Source organism: Eubalaena glacialis, chromosome 2 (assembly GCF_028564815.1).
Source record: "Eubalaena glacialis isolate mEubGla1 chromosome 2, mEubGla1.1.hap2.+ XY, whole genome shotgun sequence".
Classification (NCBI taxonomy): Eukaryota; Metazoa; Chordata; class Mammalia; order Artiodactyla; family Balaenidae; genus Eubalaena; species Eubalaena glacialis.
In genome coordinates this window covers 195751397-195767018 of record NC_083717.1, presented here as the reverse complement: position 1 = coordinate 195767018, position 15622 = coordinate 195751397, and the positions used below count along the sequence as shown (strand labels likewise).

At 43.3% G+C, this 15622-nt stretch overlaps 1 pseudogene and 1 gene segment (V, D, J or C); both read left to right on the top strand.

Annotated features, from left to right (window-relative positions):
* LOC133084762 (immunoglobulin heavy constant mu-like) overlaps nt 1–15622 on the top strand; it is a 266145-nt gene that overhangs the window by 129838 nt on the left and 120685 nt on the right.
* On the top strand, nt 4641–5108 carry LOC133084766 (immunoglobulin heavy variable 3-23-like; annotated as a pseudogene).

Here is a 15622-nt window from a genome sequence, read left to right as displayed (position 1 = left end):
AAATCTGCTTTCCACCATCAGATGGATTTCCAATTCCTCTCATCCTGAAAATCTCCCCAGTCCTGTTTGATGCAATGCTTTTCACTTGAATAGTATGAACCATGTTTATATTCCGAAATTGGTGTCCATACAGCACTGGAGTCATTCTCTCCCCAGAGGACATTTTGAAATGTCGGGACACAGGTTGGGCTGTAACATGTGGGCTGTGTTGCCTGTACCTTGTTATCTAGTGTGGAGATTGATAAGAGATAATTAGATAAAATAGAGAGATAGATAAAAGGGAACAGAAACAGGTATATCCTAATCATATGGAAAATAACCATAAAAACTGACTACATAACCCATTTTTAGGGAGTGGTAAAGGCTCAAATGTGTAAAGATGATACAAGCACCCGTATGAAGTTATTTGTATCAACATAAATATTCAAACAATTTTTGTAAATACTTTTCTAGCTCACTCCTCAATCCCATGGTGAGTGTCTAGTTTTCTCTCTAAGAAATCGACAAATATATTCCAATTGGCTGCCATTGGCATTCCTTCCAGCAAGCGGATGAGGAGCCTTTCGCACTACATCATCCCCAATATTTGAATTTCTTATACTATTTTGTGCGTTAACTGTTGTAATAAGTAAGTAGCAGTATCTCATCATCGTGTTATTTTATGTTTCCTTAATGAAGAATCTTGTTAAAACCTTTTACCTCTTCTTTGTGGAAATATCTTCAGATCACTGGCACAGTGTTCATTATTTTCATTTTTTGTTGCTGTGGTTGAGCTGTGAATTTGCTGTATATTCATGATACAAGTCCTTTATAAATCTGATATTAGAAAGCAGATTCTCCAAGTCGGTGCTTTAATTCCCTTATCAGTGAAGTTATTGTTGCTGTTGCTGTTGTTGTTTTCAGGACAGAATTTTTAATGCATACAGAAAAATTACAAATTTATTTTATAAATGATGTTTGGGATATTATGCCTCAAAATTCATCATGAAACTCAAGGACACCCATAATTTCTGCCACGTCCCTATGCCAGGCCACATACAGGGATGGAGGGTTAAGTCCACCTTCTTGAACGGAGGATGACCATGATGAGTTACCTGACGTTATTCCTTAAGGGAGATTTATCCTACCTTCCCAATTAGATATATTTATTCAATCTCTTTATATAAGTATGAATCAAGATATTTGTTTCATACTTTGTGTGAAGGTTATATATTAAGGCATTTACTTTGCTTCTGTAATTGTTATAGCTTGTCACCCTTGAGGGGCTCTTTCAGATTGTCTGCTGTATCCTCTTTACGGATCCCCATCCATTTGTGTGAACACTTCCTTACTTTCTGGTGCTACAAGAATCTGCAGGATAATCATGTGTATTCTCTTCTCCAGCCCTAGAATTAGCCATGCCTCAGATGAGTTGTGGATCCTTTTCTGGAGAATAGTATTAGCAACCAGAAGAGTGGGTATTAGGATACTACTGCTGGTGTCCTGTCTACTGGGGGCATTGCCTAGAGACCCTATAAGCTAACAGACCTTGGAAATATATCTGTGTGCCCTACCCCACGTATACACACACACGTCTGCAACTATCTCTGTATCTCACCTTCTGATCTGTGTTAAGGTAAATGTGAGATCATTCTTACATCTCCGATCCTAGTGCAACATCACATGGGTAAATCCAGCCTTTCCCCCTTGCTTGTCTGTGACTTTCCATCCAACAGTGAGAAGCCTGGCTCCACTGATGCCATCCAGCTACTAATTGTTCAATTCCACAGGCACAGTAGTAACACAGTTCTTAGCCTGACTCCTGATGGAAATACCGTTATCCGACAGGCTCTAGTGCTTATGTGCAGTGGCTTAGAACTTAGCCTTCAGACTCCACTCATTTCCAAAGTCACTTAGGTCAAACCCCATTTTCCCACCTTCTTCAGACATGTTAATTCATAGATTCACTATAATATCAGGTATCATCTATACAGTGTACATCGTTCCATCCTTGAGTCTCTGACTTATACATGAAATTTATATTTATATTCAATAAGGTTCACTCTTTCTGCGATTACTGTATATATTTTAACAAGTTCATAGTGCAATATTTCCACCACTGCAATTTCATAGAGAAGAATTTCACTATCCTTAAATACTGTCCATGCTTCACTTATCAAAGACCTTCTCCCAAATTCCTGCTAAATGCTCATCTGCTTGCTTCAGTTATAGACTTGCCTTTTCCCAAATGGGAAATAAGTGAAATTGAACGTTTTCAGACCGATTTTTTAATTAGCAATATGCATTTAGGATTCCGTCATGTCCTTTCATGGTACAATAGTTTAATATTTAAATTGCTGAATACAATTCCACAGCGTGGATACATCACGCATTATTTATCTACTAATTTATGGAAGAACGTATTTTTTGCTTCCATTTTTTCTCAATTGTAAATGAAGAGACCACAATCATTCATGGGCAGTCTATGATGGAGCTATAAGTTTCAAGTCAGTTAGGTAAATTTTAGGAGCATGACTTCTGGCATCTTATATTAAGCCATGTCTAGGTGTGTAAGTGACTATCCTGAGGAAGGGCTCTGATGCAGGGACCACTCAGCTGTCCCAGTCATCTTGCTGAAAGGAATCAGTGCCCAAGCAATGTCCACAGGAGGGGGACACAAGGCCCAGCCCTCAGTCCTGGCTGAGCCCCCAGCCTACAGTCAGGGTCACCCTCCCTTACACGTAAGTGTGCATCACGGGAGCAGATCCTGCAGCTGAACTTGAGCCTCTCACAGTGACCCTGCATGGGGCAGGGTGGGCTTCACCTCCAGGCCCTCCCAAAGCAGACACGGTGAACAAAATATAGAGCTGCTGTGAGTGTAAACTGTAAAGGGTTGTGACAGGGTTTTGTGCATCAGTCAACACCTGGAACATTATTATTCATTTCCGCGTGCGATCCTATTTCACCATTTCATATGTGGTAAATCTACGGCACAGTTGGACTGGTTGAGGGGACAAAGATCACACTGTAAGTGGAGATGCTATGACACAGTGCAGATCCAAGTCCAGAGCCAAGGTCCTCCTCCCCATGATACAGGAGGACCTAAGAGCTCAGGCAGGAATCCTCGGCTGTCCCAGGTAGGAAGACACACCTGTGTGAATAGAGAGGTAACACCATCTGATTCACACTTTAGCAGGACCACGCTGACACTGGTGAGGTAGTTAGTTAGGAGACATTGGGACACTATTATACCTTAACCACACTCGACCTCAAGGCATCCATTTCTAGTTTAATCTTGTAGTAATTTTCATTCCATTCAGCAGCCTATGTCAGGATTAATTTTCTTCTTCTTTGTTATTCTGTGAGCATTTGTCTCTCTCCAAGATTTAAATTTATTGCTGTCTTAGTTCTGTAATTATCTGATATATTGGTGAGATTTTCATAATGTGCAACTTGTCCCATTTTGAGGTTGTTTTAAGAACATTAAATACGAAGCATTTTCCCAGCTTCTCATCTCTCTACATCTCCAAGACGATTATCAGCTTTATTGTAACACCCAGAAACTGGAAACAATTCCAATATCACACATCAGCTTAATAAATAAGCCAATCATGCTATGATCATTCTTTAAATGCCACCTGTTATTAAAACCAAGGATTCTTGGTACACACAAAAACATCATAGTATTCACAACTATTTGTGCTGAGTAAAATAAGCCATAACAATAAAAATACATATAATATGATCCCACTTTTATAAATTCTAGAAAATGAAAAGTAATCGAAAGTAACAAGGGAAGATCAATGGTTATGTGGGGACAGGATGGAAGATAAGAAGGCACAGGAAGGAGGAAACCCAGAAACTACTGAAAATAATGAGAGGAATTGATCTGTTCTCTCCTGATAATGCTGATGCCTACGTCAGTATTTATCACAGTGTTCATTCTGAGTATGTGTGGTTTATTATATGTCAAGTTCCGCATTAAAGTAATTACAAATAAAGAAATGCATGACTTGCGAGGGAAGGAGTGAAGGAAAGATACTGAAACATAAGAGACTCTTGAAAATACTTCTCATGAACCCTGACCCTTTCCATATATTTTAGGTAAACACTAGAAGAGAGCAAAGTCATAATGATCCCGTTACAGGAGGGGGATCTGCAAACCTCATCCGACAAGTCCGACTCTGTCCTGGAGTAGGTTCAGGGGAGCACCCTGGCCCAGAGCACAGGTGCAGATGCTGGATCTAACGGTCACCGCATGTTTATTCTTGGACACTCCACAAACCCTCTATTCCCCTGGGTGTAGTTTACACCTCTAATATGAGGGTAACAACGACAGCTACATCACACGATGTGTGTGCATATGTAAAATGACATATGGGTCCCAAGTGTTTACTCTGGAAGAATCACATAATGAAAGTTATATTTCCCAAATGCTATCAACACCACAAAATCCAAGACTCTCACACCGGCTCTGAGACCCTGCCGTTTCTGAGGACATTCAATGACATAGCCTCTTATATACTAGAAGGTCATGCAAATAGGGTCCTTCCTCTGCTGATATAAAGCAGCCCCAGCCCTGACCCTGCAGCTCTGGGAGAGGAGCTCCAGCCCAGGGTTCCCAGGTGCTCCCATTCGGGGTTCAGGACAGAACACTCACCATGGAGTTTGGGCTGAGCTGGGTTGTCCTTGTTGCTATTTTACAAGGTAATTTATGGAGAGCAAGAGATACTGAAGATGTGAGTGGATGTGAGTGAGGGAATCAGTGGATGTGTGACAGTCTCCTGACCAGGATGTCTCTGTGTTTGCAGGTGTCCAGTGTGAGGTGCAGCTGGTGGAGTCTGGGGGAGGCCTGGTGCAGCCAGGGGGGGTCTCTGAGAATCTCCTGTGCAGCCTCTGGATTTACTTTTGATGATTATGCCATGAGCTGGGTCCACCAGGCTCCAGGGAAGGGGCTGGACTGGGTCTCAGGTATTAATTGGAGTGGTGATAGCACATACTATGCAGACTCTGTGAAGGGCCGATTCACCATCTCCAGAGACAACTCCAAGAACACGCTGTATCTGCAAATGAACAGCCTGAGATCTGAAGACACGGCCTTGTATTACTGTGCAAAAGACACAAAGTGAGGGGAAGTCAATGTGAGCCCAGACACAAACCTCCTTACAGAGAGACAGGAGGGGGGATGCAGGGGACACTCAGGACATACAACTGTGTGTTTCAGCCCCAGGAGCAGGTGCAGATGGTAGTTAAGGGCTGCTTTCCTCTAAAGGTCTGGGGTTTCCTCTCCATATAACAGTTTTCCCTGGGGAACATCTCTGTACTCATCCATGGTTCTTTACTTACACATTCAGTCTCTGAATTAGAAAGACTTTTTGAAATAGGAAAAAAAAGTCATATATGAAAGGCAGAGACACACTTAAAGTTAGATATTCAGGTTTTCCCTTGTCTAAATCTTGTCTAAATTGCCTCGTTTCAAACGTATCACAGCGGATTTATAAAGGGTTGAACATATTCTTCCTCTCTCATTGTGAAATCTCAGCCCTGCCCTACTGATAGACCAGCTGTCTCTGCCAGGATGGTGGCTCTTGACTTGCCTGCTAACCCTAACCTCTTGCGTGGGAAATGTAAATGAGCTGAGCAGCACCAGATCCTCACTGGTTTACTGGGAATGATGCCACTTAGAGGGGACGTGGGTAGGGGTGTTTCTACATGTGTTCCATGCTTCCAGGTCCAATAGAATCCCTATACGCTTAGATAATACCTGCATCCTGTTCTACTGTGCAGTTTATTTTATGTCAAATATTCATCGTCAAAGCTATTACCAATAGACACATATGTAGTCAGCAGGGAAAGTTTATAGTCAGGTGGATAATAACATGAATTTTCAGAAGCTGCTGAAAACAAATCTATTCTCCTTTCTTCACCACAGCATCTTAGGTGAACACTAAAATGCAGGAAAATCACACAGGTTCTCATTCCACGAAGAGCCCTGCAGCCTCACAGGCAGGCCCACCTCTGTCCAGGAACCTTTGCAGGGGTGGCCACGTTCAGGGTGGAGAAGCCCAGGTCTCGACAGGAGGTCTCACTGTGTCCTGAGGTGTGCTCTGCAGCACATCACCTGCCAATTCCAGGTTGCAGTTCAGCTTCACATCTGTAAGATGCAGGTAATCCGACACCTACATCACATGCTTGGTGTGCATATGTAGAAAGAAAATAATAAAAGAGGCCCTGAGTGTTGGGGCCCAGCGTAGGCCACCCTAAAATATGCCTCCAAGTGACTTAAGACAGAGCCCACTAGAGCGACACTCTGACCTTCCTCCTTGTCTCCCTGAAGTGAGAAATAAACCTCCCATGTGAAAGGTGCTCTCCCCCATCTAGGCATGGAAGTGAAATGGTCCTTCATCTCATGCCCTCCACCTGCCTTTTTCTGTGCAAAAAATTTACCCTAAGAGTAAGTTTAATCAGAGAAGTCAGAAAATCTAGAAAGAAACGAAAACTGTCCAACAAAACGAAATAATAATAGTTTAGTCATTAAGCAAATCAAGGACCTTTAGTTCCTCCTCCAGGGCTGTAGATAATATTCTTGTCCATGTCCCGTGAGCTGTCTTGTAGATACTGAAACTCCCACCAGGAGGAACAACTTAACTGCCTGATGACCAGACTGTAGCCATGACATAAGCTGTCACAATTCCAAGAACTGGAATTCTCAAAGAAATGGGAACGAACTGACCCTGGAACGGAAGATTAACTCTACTTAAAACAACCAAGATGAGGCTGATCAGACCACCACATGATCAATTTCAAGATGACTGTCAGAGTTGACTCTTCTGGTTCTGCCTGTAGCCCCCTCCTTCCACCTATAAAAGCCCTTTCCTACAGATTCTCAGTGGGGGGTGGCCTTTGGAGAGAAGTCTGTCCCCCACCCCCGGTTGCAGGCGGTCAAAATAAAGCAAACTTTCCTTTCTACCAACTTTGCCTCTTTATTGGCTTTTCAGCACCGAGCAGCCAGACCCTGCTTTCCATTACACAGGGACACTATTATCACCAGGGACGGGGAATTCAGGCCTGGAAGTCTCTATGAACAAACCTTGTTCCTTCTTTAATGACTCTGCCAGCCCAAACGCTGCTTAGGTTCTTCACTAATTGCACACCAAAAGCATACATTTCCTCCTTCTACCAATTCCTCACAAATATTGGATCTTGGTCTAAAAATATAAAAGCTGCCTGCTTTGGTCACTTCTGGGTCCATTTCTATGGCACGTCCATGCCTATGCTTACAATTTTTTTCTTTTCTCCTGTTAATCTGTCTTTGTTAGTTTTATTATCAGTCCAGCCTCAGGAACTCAAGAGGGGCAGAGGAGTAGATTTCCCTCCTGACAAATCCAAGTTGTCTTCTCTTCAGCCTTACTCTGTACAACCTCTTAGGAACCTCAGTCCTCATGGGCCACTTTCACACTCCTGACATCACCTTGCCAGTTGTGTTCTTCTGGCATCTCTTCTTTGCATTTCCATCTCACCCTTCAATATTTCTTCCAAATCGCTGTGACATTTCAGTGTCCATTGTCTGGATGTACACAGTTTATTAGTCATTCCCTAGGAAAGGGCATCTTGGTCCTTTCCAAATTTTGGCAAATGTGAATAAAGCTAAGTAAGCATCGTGTGCAGGGTTTTCTCTGGACTAAAGTCTTATTGTCTTTCAGGTACATACAAAAGAGCACTACTGCTGCAACATAGTTAAGAGTATGTTTAGTTTTGCAAGAAGCCACCAAAATGTCTCCCAGGGTGCATCCCGTTTTGCATCCCCACCAGCAGTGAATGGACCCCCTGATGCTCCACATCTTCCCAGCGTATAAGGTTCTCAGAGTCCTGACTTGATCCACTCTTGTGAGCTTTCAGGGATATGTCCTTGTTCTGATTGGCATTTCCCTGTGATAAACGTTCTCCCATAGCCTTATTTGCAAACTCTGTCTTTCTGGTCAGGTGTCTGTTAATGATTTTAGCCCATTTTTTAATACTTTTGTTTCTTTCTTATTGTTGAGTTTAAGACTTCTTGGTACATATTAGATAACAATCAGATATACTAGATATGTCTTTTGCAAATATTTTCTGCCAATCTCTAGCATGCCTTTGGGTAAATTTTAAATGTATTTTTTATGCTTCTCAATTATTAGTTGTCGTGTTTCTATTACAATGAAAAGTGGAGTTAAACATTCACTTCCTAAGCCATGGGAACTTTATGTGGGAACATGTCACAGTACACTCAAAGGCCTCATTCAGATACTATGAGGATGGAATGGGTAAAAAGAGGGGGGACTTCTTCAGAGATGCTCTTCTGGAAAAATAGAAATGTACCAATACACCCTCCTTCCTGTCTTGCTGATGAGAACTGTGCTGCGTGTCCACAGAGACACAGATCCCTGAGGAGAGAGTGAGATTTCATCAGTTAGAATGACTGTTTTCTAACAATACATTTTACCCGTGATGGATCTGAGTTTATGAATGATTGTTACTTGAATGATTCAATGGATTTAGCAATGGTTGAAAACAAAATCAATACCTTGAATTATTATTATTAATTTTAATTTATATTGCCCCGAGAAGAGTTTGACAATTACAATTTCAGTAACACATTTCCATAATTTTGATTTATACCTCTTAAAATTTTAGATACCACGTTGTTTCATAATAAATGTTTCACCTACATCCCTCACATTTGAAACTGGATTCCAAGTGGACCTAGAAGATGAAATGTGAAGACAGCGAATCTCTCTACATTCAGTAACATCTAAGGCAACAAATCTAATATCACACGAGGACACTGCTGATTTCCAAGTATAGTTCTTGCTTCTTCTTTGCTCAATGATTCCAACAAAGATACAAAATGACTTAAACCATCTGGTCTCAATGTTCCTGAAGTCCACACCTCATTCTGAGCTTATACTCTCAAGATTTTATAAGGGAAAACACAGAGACCATCAGAAGGACCTGTCCACGTGGTCACCATGAAGCCCACCAACATCAGTCCTTCTCTCTCTGACCACATTGCTCAGACACTCTTGCTGGGACCATCACCGGTAACCTGCAAAGCAATATGACTTAAATCTCACCACTTCTTTTTACCATCACCCATTGGTCATCTCTAGTGGATATTCCATCCAGTATTATAATATGATCTGGTCTCCAGGCATAATGGCCTCCAATTGTCTCCACAATGGAAAAGTAACATTTTTTTAGTCCTGGTGACCTAACACATTTTTCCTAGGGTTAAATAGACCCTAACCACACATCCCCAACCACTGAAACATAATGACTCCTGTTATATATCCTTCTATGTTAACATGAATTTGGATGGATCTCCTCTAATCCACCAGCTCAAGAAGGGCAGGGCAGAAGCTGGGGCATCTGTACAAATGCAGGCCCTTCTTCCACCTGGTGAATAATGGGCTCACCTGGTTCTATGTTTTAGATGTCAACCCTTCCGCTCCCCTATCCCACAGCGTATCAGCTCAATTTTCAGGTCCTGACAACAGGGTCCAGACTTGTCCTGTGATTCTTGCCCATATTACCTTGGTTGGCTCTCCTATTATTGACATTCAAGCAGGCAGATTCTTTAGTATTTAATTTACTCTGCAAATGTTATTGGAAAAGCTAGAAGAAGTATAGTACTCTGTTCATGAAATACTATGGAGTAAATATCTTCTCATACACAGCAGCCTCAACATCAGTCAGTGTACAGGTGAGATCACTGGGCTGAGGGAGAGCTGACAGCTGTGACTTCTCAGGGCAGGAGTGGAGCCAGTGCTACATGTATAAGGGTGTCCGTCAGAGATGGGGACTCACATTGGTCTTTCTGGTTCCCAGGAGTGATAACATCACTGAAGACACTGATGACAACATTCAACACCCCTGGCAAACCCAGTATAAATTTCAGACATACCATTACCATCGTGATCCCAAATTTACATCCTTGCAGACTGAAATGTAGATGGTGAGGCCACATCCTCAGTGCCCACAGTGAGATGGGATGGAGCTGTGCTCTGCTCTCCAGCACCACTTACTTATATGACCTCAGGCACAGTTCCAGGACTCACTGACCCAGGGACTCGGGAAAGCTGCTCTCAGGTGGACTTTTCAAGGGAACCTGCTTCCTGAGGTGGGAGCTTTCCTCTGACTATGACGCCCTCATATTCTGCAAGCCATTCACTGTGAAGGTTTACTTCCAAGAATCATGCATATTCTCTCACCCAGTGCAGCGGGAACTGTGTTCCCTGAGCTCCAATGTCACTGGCAGTGACAGAGTTAGATAGGAACACTTCTAGAAGGAGTAAATCTGTGCACTGTGACCAGGTCACCTGCCCAGCATGTAGGAGTCCTGAGGACCTTCCCGTAGCTGTCTGTTCTTAGTCCTTGGTAGGCTTGGGGATTCCTCAATGTCCACCGACAAGGAAGGAGTCCTGAAGTCATGGTGTTCCTGCACCATGTTGTGCAGAGGAAAAAGGCAGGACAGGCTACTGGCCAAGTCAGTAGTGCTAGAAACCATGAGCATCTCAGCGAGAATGACTACCTTGTCCACAAAATACACTGTGTGTTTAGTTGTTATGAATAAATCCACCTCCAGAGCAACTCTTGATAATATTTAAACTGCTTCATGTGAAGAAATGTTCACCCAAGTTAACGGAAACACGCAGTCCGTTGTGAATTATGATAAACATTAAATTTTACCTAACTTTGTCTGAATTCAATGTGATTATTACATGTACGGTTTGTCTCAAATACTTCCGTATCCAAGAAATATACATGACGTAATGCAGAGAGGAAAAAGCAAGAGTCTGTGTCTGACAACTTGAGGGCCCTGAAAGTTTCATAGGTATTTATGTGAAATATATACATCCGTGTGATTAAAGTCTATTCCCCAAATCTGCCATTAATCCTTGAGCACAGCTGATTTCCTGACTAGCCCTTCAGCATCATTTCATTCCTGGACAAAGGGTCCCCAGGCATCAGGAGGGGGACCCTAGGTGGGGGCTGAGTCCTCTGAGAGCACAGCCAGCACCCTTCTCACAGGGGGAGCCCCAGGTACAGAGACCTCCCTTCACTACTTGATGCTTTTTATAAAAAGGTCCCTCCTATATGCAAATATCCCCTTAGACCACAAGGTAAAAGCAAAGTACCTGTTCACATAAATACGGGTTTCTCCTCATGCTTGAAGAGATTTTCTGGGCTTCATGAATCTCATCTGCAAGAAGATGAATCCACTGTGGTTCTTCCTCTTTCTGGTGTCAGCTCCCAGAGGTGAGTGTCTCAGGGATTCAGCCATGAACACACGGGGAAGCTGCATCTGAGCCCATGAGTCACCGTGGTTCTCTCTCTCCACAGGTGTCCTGTCCCAGGAGCAGCTGCAGGAGTCGGGACCCAGCCTGGTGAAGCCCTCCCAGACCCTCTCCCTCACCTGCACTGTCTCCGGATTCTCATTAACCAGCAATGGTGTATCCTGGGTCCGACAGCCTCCAGGAAAGGGGCTGGAGTATGTTGGTGTAATTAGCAGTGATGGAAGCACAGGCTATAACCCAACTCTTAAGTCCCGGCTCAGCATCACCAGGGACACCTCCAAGAGCCAAGTCTATTTATCACTGAGCAGCCTGACAACTGAAGACACCGCCGTCTATTACTGTGCGAAAGGCACAGTGAGGGGAAGTCAGTGTGAGCCCAGACACAAACCTCCCTGCACGGAGGCCCGTAACCACCAGGGGGCGCTCAGGACCCAACAAGTACAGGGCTGAGGCCTGCAGCAGGTGCAGAGAGGGGCTGGGCGGGAATTCCTGTTAGAACCTCTGCTTTCCTCTTCCTGCCCAGGAGCTCCTCCAGGGACCCTGTTCTGTGTCCTAATGTTTCATAGTTGTGGATTATGTTGTGTCTAGAAAAGTTTGTGTGCATGTACATATTTGCTTAATTTTTATTTTTATTATAGTTGTGTATATATATATATTCATATGCACACACACAAGTAATACTCAAGATTTAAGGTTGTTTTTCATTTCTTTATTTATCTTTTTCTCAAAGGAGCTCAAAACAACCTTGCGGCTCACCATAAGTTTCAATTTGAGCCTGAAGTTCGTGAAACTTGTAAGTATCCTGAGAATGCACATGGGATTTTTCAACAGTATTAATTCTTGTTTTGTTTTTGTACGTGTGGAAGGAGAAGACACACCCTCCTGCTTTCAGGCAACCTGCACAAACATTCTGAATTCTGCAGCAGGCAGTGTTATAGACTCTGATGCCAGAGTGCTCCAATACTGCACATGCAATGATCCTCACTATTCACAGATTCCACATCTGCAAATTCACCTACTTCTAGCTTTTATGAGCACCCCAAAATAAACACTGTCATTTTGTGCTCATTCACAGACATTAACAATGTGGCCGGTTGTTTGAATCACCCAACACACACACACACACACATACACACACACATTTTCAGCTGAGGTCAGTCAAGGTGATGCTCTCTTTTCTTGTTTCAACTCCCGTCATGTAATTGAGCACTTTCTGGGGTCAAATTAGTGCCATGCTTTTCACATTTCTGGGATTCTTGGCGATTGTCTAAAGTAGTCCCAGGCATAGGGCTGAAGAACAGTCTTGTGTCCCTATGCACAAATGGCTGTGAGTGGACTAAGAGAAAATATACATGAGAGATCATCTTCATTCAGGCATGAGTTATATGGCCATGGGTGGTGAAAATGATACTCATGTTTCCAATATAAATCTCATCCAAAACCTGAAGAGAAAGCTCGCTGCTGCATATGGGATGCAGCCTTGGAAGCTTGGCTTAATTCCAAATACAGCATGGCAAGCGGGGGCTTATGGCCAAGAAGAGGGTGGGTTGGAGTGTACTGGAAATTATTAAGAGAAGAAATACAGGCTAAGGGGATGCTCGTTACATAGACTGACAAGGATTCTTGCTAAAGGGAGAACAGGTTGATAAGATACCGTGTTGGTGATAGGAGGTTTGATGGATTTGATCAAATACTGAGGGTGATCAGAGCTCAAGTGTGGGAGATTCTCATTATTCTCACTTAGCAGGGGTCTTGACAAAACCTGGCCATGCAAATATAAACACAGAAGCCCACAGGTCAAGACTAGTTGAGAAGAGCATTGCAAGGAGCCTGTTGGCTAAGGGGTGGTCAAGGGTCTTTGTCACACTTAAGAAGAGTAATAATGAACATACAATAAACCAGGGATGCACACAGACACACAGAGAAAAGACCATCTGAGGATTCAGTGAGAAGAGGCCCATCTGCAAACAAACGAGAAAGGCCTGAGAAGGACCCAACCCTACTGACACTATGACCTTAGACTTCTAGCCTCCAGGCCTGAGAGGAGTACATTTCTGTTGTTTAATCCACCCAGTCTGTTATTCTGTAATGGTCACACTAGCCAACTAATACACCTATAATATAGACGCAGATAGACATATATGGAAATGTAAGTATCATATTGGAAAACCAACATCACCCATTCTTCAGAGGTGACATGAAGCTGTGTCCACCCTGGATCTCAGCCAGCACCCTCTTCCAGAGCCCTAGACAAGGACCAGCCGTGGCCATCTTTATATGGAAAATGCTTCCCACCTGCACATCACACCCACGCTCAAGGGGAAAACAAAGCACCTGTGCAACTCAGAGTCAGGATTCTCATCTTCACCAATATAAATCTCTGAAAGTCAAAGCATTAATCAAAATGAACATGAAAATCTTCTGGTCATTCCTCCTATTGCTGGCATCTCTCAGCTGTGAGCATCTCCTGGGTCTGAGGAAGGTGGAATTATGGGGTGACATCTGTGAAGTGGGTGTCTCATTGTTTCTCCTTCCCCAGGTGTCCTGTCCCAGATGCTGGTGCAGGAATCGGGCCCAGAACTATTGAAGACCCTCTCCCTCACCTGCTCAGTCTCTGGATTCTCCATCACAAACAGTGCTGACTGCTGGGACTGGATCCCTCAGCCCCCAGGGAAAGGGCTGGGGTGACTGGGGTGCTTTGGTTCTGGGAATAGCACAGCATACAACCTGTCTCTCCAGAAATGACTCTCCACCTCCAGAGACACCTCACAAATTCAGTTTTCCCTGCAGCTCAGCTCCGTGATGCCCTAGGGCACAGCCCTCTGTTACTGTCCCAGGAGGCGCAGTGAGAAGTCAGGGTGAGTCCAGACACGATCCTCCCTGCAGGGGCCGCTCCAACCACCAGGGGGTGCGCAGGGTCATCCGGAAACAAGAGGACCAAGTTCAGGGCACGTGCAGAAGATGTCATGGAGTGGTTTTCTCTCAGAAGCTGTGGTTTCTCCCCTGGATCATTGCCACCTCTGCAGGCTCCATCCGTAATGATTCCAGGGAGAGACTTCCCTGGTGGTCCAGTGGGTGGTAAGACTCTGAGCTCCCAATGCAGGGGGCCCGGGTTCAATCCCTGGTCGGGGAAATAAATCCCGCATGCATGTCACAACTAAGAGTTTGCATGCCGCAACTAAGAAGCCCGCGTGCCGCAACTATTAGCCCGCACACTGCAACTAAAAGTTCCCACATGCCACAACTAAAGGTCCCGCATGCCACAAGGAAGCTCCCGCCGCATACCACAACCAAAAACTTGTGGAGCCAAAATAATAATAATAATAATAATAATAATAATAATAATAATAATAATAGTAAACACATATTAAAAAATAAAATTTAAAAAAATGTCATAATGATTCCAGGGAGCTTTCCTGTTTCTGAAGTTGGGGCTTTATTTCATGGAGTCAGGCTCGTCTGCCTTTCCCCATCTATCTTAGGACAGGCTGCACAGAAATATATCTTCACGAGATCTTTATTTGAAATTTAGGTCACAAGCTACTGTTACTAGCTCTCAAGTTTTTAATCATTTAATGACATAAGTATTTTTTTTCTGGAACTTCAAATCTGCTTTCCACCCTCAGATGGATTTCACCTCCTCTCATTCTGAAAATCTCCCCAGTCCTGTTTGATTCAGTGCCTTTCCATTGAATAGTGAGTCATTTTTATATTTGGAAATTGATGCCCATATATCACTGGAGTCATTTTCTGCCCCAGAGGACATTTGGAAATGTCTGGACACAGCTTGGGCTGTAATATTTGGGGTGTGTTGCCATACTTAGTTTTCTAGTGTGTAGATAGAAAATAGATAGATAAATTAGAGAGATAGCTCAAAGGGAACAATAGAAACAGGTATATCCCAATGATATGGGAAATAACCATAAAAACTGACTCTGTAAACCAAATTCAGAGAGTGTGAAAGGTTCGAATGTGTAAAGGTGATATAAGCATGTATATGAAGACATTTGTATGACCGTAAATATTCAAATTATTTTGGTAAATATTCTCTGGCTCACTCCTCAATCACACGGTGAGTCTCTGGTTTTCTCTCTAAGAAATCCTCAAATATTTTTCCAATTAGCTGCCATTTCCATTCCTTCCAGGAAGTGGATGAGGGGACTTTTGCTCTACATCATCTCCGGTATTAGACTCTTTCACTGTTTTGTGCTTTAGCTGTTCTAATAGGTGAGTAACTGTATCTCATCATCGTGTTGTTTTATGTTTCTTTAATGAAAAGTCTTGTTAAAACCAGTTTACCTCTTCTTTGT